Source organism: Pinus tabuliformis, chromosome 9 (assembly GCF_031772625.1).
Source record: "Pinus tabuliformis cultivar Carrire ecotype Pingquan chromosome 9, CPIR1, whole genome shotgun sequence".
NCBI classification, from domain to species: Eukaryota; Viridiplantae; Streptophyta; class Pinopsida; order Pinales; family Pinaceae; genus Pinus; species Pinus tabuliformis.
In genome coordinates, this window is record NC_142307.1 from 1,240,074,266 (window position 1) to 1,240,078,487 (window position 4,222).

The following is a 4,222-nucleotide window of genomic DNA, read 5'->3' on the forward strand; positions in this document are numbered from 1 at the left end:
CAGGTTCGAATGACTGATCAGATCGACACTTTGTAGCAGAAGGAGCCTGGCAAGTGAATTTGTGATATGCGATTAAATCGTAGCCGTTAGATCACAATCAACCATGGTCGTTGGATCGCGGAAGCAGTTTCACAATAGTAGAAGAGGTTTTTGGGCGAGCAAAAGGTCGTAGGTTGTATTAAAGGTTAGACCCCTGATCCCATTCACCCTTCGACACGTAGCAGCTAGGGTGAATAGGGAAACCGCTTTATCAGGTGGTTAATCCTCGTATTAATTGTCCGCCCGAAATAAGATGTGGGCCATCGGATCCACTACACGTAGATCGATGGTGGAGAATTGGCGCGTCAATTTAAATGTTCAGAGTGAATGTTGACCGTTAGACTAGAAAAGGAAATGAACAGTGGAGATCAGCCGATTGGAGGTCGGTGATCGGAGCACGCAGTAGGAAGGTGATGGACCAAAGGACAGATCCGCCAATAATTATAGTCATGGATATATAAAATTTGAGTTCCAGTTAAAGCATTTGGAGCGGGGTTTTGTTTGATTTTCCCATGTTTCTACGTATTGCATTAAAAAGTATTGATCAGGTTTTTTTAAAGGCTAAAAGCGATATAAGACACTTCTGATAGTGTAATGGCCCTAATAGCTTAAGTGGTCCCGTTTTTAAAGAAAAAGCACCAAACTACGCTTCGGATATATATATGTGGGCATGGAGCTTTAAAGGTTTATAAAGGTGAAATAGTCCCAATAAGGTGTGAGGGTGTAGCAGCCATATGGTTGCATCATTTTGGTATCAGAGTAGGAAAAAGGAAGAAACTTTCCTGCAAGAAGGATGTCTTGCTTGTGAAGATTATGATTACAAAGGTATGAAAGTAGCAGCGGTTGAATGAATGGAAATGTTGGGCACAGGACTATAGCAAAAATATTGTAGAAGAACTTTTGGAAGTTATTAGAGATAGTAGCAGAATCTCTTTCCAACTAAGGTTGGGAGTAGATAGGGATAGATGAGTCCTTAAGAGTAGTGAGTGTAGCAAGCAAAAAGAGAGAGAGCAAGATTACTCAGTGCAAGTTCTAAGGAAAGAGGACTTGGAGACCAGGCAGAGGAGAAGCTTGGTGAGAAGATCAACTTAGAAGGAAGTTGATTGGTTGTAGGTGTAGGAGCTCACGTAGAGAAGATAGATATAGAAAGTCATATGGAAGGTTTAAAAAAAGGCTACAAGATGGAGGAGAAGGGTGCTCAAACAATCCAAAGGAAATAGATGAATCAAGTAGAGCTTGACAAGGAAATGGCTGAGATAAGAGAAGAACTCGATGTGTTAGTAATGTTACTAGAGAACAAAAGAAAAGGTTGGGTCTTGAAAAGGAAGCCAGTGAAGTGGCATAAGTTGCAGAGAAGGTTGCAACAAGAATAGGTAAAGTGGTTGATGAAAAACCTTAGAGAAACAGAGGTAGAAATGGAAGTTTCCATTTGTAGACCAAAATAAGGTGAAATTTTGGTTGAAGAGGATAAAGTGAGATCAATTGAAGATCTCATGGACTATTGGCATAGTTCAGAACAATCAGAAGATATGATGACAAGGGAAGTAGATGAGGCAATGAAGCCTTGTGATTTTAATTCTCATAGTTTGTGTATGTTTGTAAGATATGCAGAGGATGATGGATAGTCTGGTGAAACTGTCACAAATAGGAATGAAGCTCTTGAGGTGAAGTATGATGGAGAATGCCTTTTAGAGGAAGAAGGTGCTGATTTATTGCAGCAGAAAGAGTTCATAGATGAAATTCTATCTGGTGTGAGACAGTTAGATGAAGCTGATATGGACCAGAAGTCTAATGAAAATTCCATAGTAGTATTCCAAGAAGGTAAGCAAATTAATTTGTCTAATGAAATTGATGAAAGAACTTTGCAATATGATAGTGCAGAAATAGGATAATTCAGGAGGATTTCCAGAAAAGGAATGAAGTTGAGAATGGAAGTTGTGATGAACTGCTGGAGATATTTCATATGGAAATAGAATCCTTGGAAAGATTGCTCAAGGAACCTGAAGGAGAAATGAAGCTTTCAAATCCTGATAAAGAAAAGGAAATGGTTACTATGCATGATAAGGATGAAATGTCTCTAACATTTATAGAGTTAAGTAAATGTTTAGACACTACAATTAATGATGCGACTGCAGGTATGGAAGACATCATTAATAAATATGATGCTGAAATCAGGGAAATTGAGCAGAGGTTATTTGAAGGTGAGATGAAAGATCAGGAACAACAAGGAAGTTATGTCCTCAGAAACATGAAGGAGACAGAAGAATTAATCCAGCAAGATAAAGATGGAAGGAACCAACAATTTAAAAGAGATGATCAACAACATGAGAGTGAATTTGAGGAAGGCATTAGATTGCAGGAGTATATCAACTGGCAGTAGAATGAAGAACAAGAGACTAGTCTAGCAGTAATGAGAACAGAAGTACATGTAATAATAGAAGGGCTACAAAGGAAGACAAATGAAGACCGAAGATATAGATGGAGAATGAAGAAAAGGATCAAGTGGAAGCTATTACAACAGAAGCAGAATGGCAAGCTGATGATTGAGTTCAGGGAACTTGAACAAATTCATATTGATTTGTTAGAGAAGGAGAGACTCAAAGGAATGGAGTCACAACAAGAAGGATCTGTTGAAATCCAGAAAATCTATGATGGAAGATTGGTGCTTGAAGCATCAAAAGAGGATGAAAGGTATTGTATTTTGAAAACTGAAAGTTTTTGTGTGTTTGCAGGTTATGTAAACTTGAGGGAAGACAAGCAGTTATTGGAAACTGTTATATTAACAGGTGAAGAGATGACTACCCACAGTCATATGAAGAATAAAGAGAAAAGTTTTAGTTAAGTGAAGGAAGATGTCTAGTCAGGTGACATCCAAAGGATAAGTCAAAGGAGGATGGAAAATGAATTATTTGAGATCAAAGGAATGTTTGGAAAGGAAGAGATCCATTCATATGAATATGGAACAAAGAGTTTTCTCAGGAAAACTGATGAAGCTAATACAAACCAAATGGAGAATCTTATGGTGTATTCAGAAAGATACACTGGAGTAAGGAAATTGTTTAATGTTGTCATAAGGGAAAGGAAAAGCAAAGATATGATTTTCTAGAAGTTAGAAGAAGGAAATTCACATAATCTTGTGATGCAGAGGAAAAAGCAGTTGTTAAACATAGTTGTAGTGAATTATACAGATATTGGACAACTATTGAGGATTGAAGCCAAAGAAGAACAACTACTGAAGGTTGATATAGAAGACTTTGTAGATGTTAAATAGTTATTGAAGATTATTGACCTTGAAGAAAGCTAGAGTAAAGAAGGACTATATGGAAAAGAAGTTGTCAGAAATGTTGGCATAATGAAGAAACAAGGTAGAGCATTTGTGTTTAGTGAATTGATTGATTCTGGTGAAGATTTATATGCAGGAACAAGGCAATGTGAAGTGAATTTGAAACAAGGAGTTGACTCTAAAGATCAGATCGAAGTAAGGAAGGATGAGATCAGAATGTCTCAGAAAGATGGAATGATGTTGAATCTACAATATGGAATTGTTGAACTAGAGATGAGTTCAAAAGATGACAGTAAAGGGATTACTATTGTACTACAAAGAGTTATTGATGAAGAAGAGGGTGAAGATGGCATTTCAGGAGCTGACAAATATGATGCCATGATCCTTAAGGGCGCATAAATTAAGCTACTAAAAGAAGAGGTATTCCAAGTACCTAAGGAAGCAGGAAGAATTCTTAGTTTTCAGGAAATTTGTGGAGCTGCAAGTATACTGAGAATTGAAGTAAGAAGAGGTGAAGGCATGAATGAGAAACCAGAAGAAGGAAATGGAATTGTTGCAGCGGATCAATGGAGAAGGTATTGGCACACGGATTATGATGTTATTATACAAGAACATGTCCAGTTGCAAGAGAATAGTATGCATCGTCTGAGAAGTGAAGTGGACAAAGAAATTGATGAGTTGTGGAAACTCATAAAAAAAAATTCCAATAAACCGAATAGAGGACAAAAGAAGGAAAGAAGATTGGCTAGAAAGAATGGTACAGGTGAAGGTAATGCTAAATTGCAAATTAAAGTGGGGAAGCCTGACATAAATTGTGATGATGAGCAAAAAGTAATAAGATATATGGAAAAGACAGCAGTAGACAGTGAGAGCATAGCTAATGGGATAATGTAGCATAAA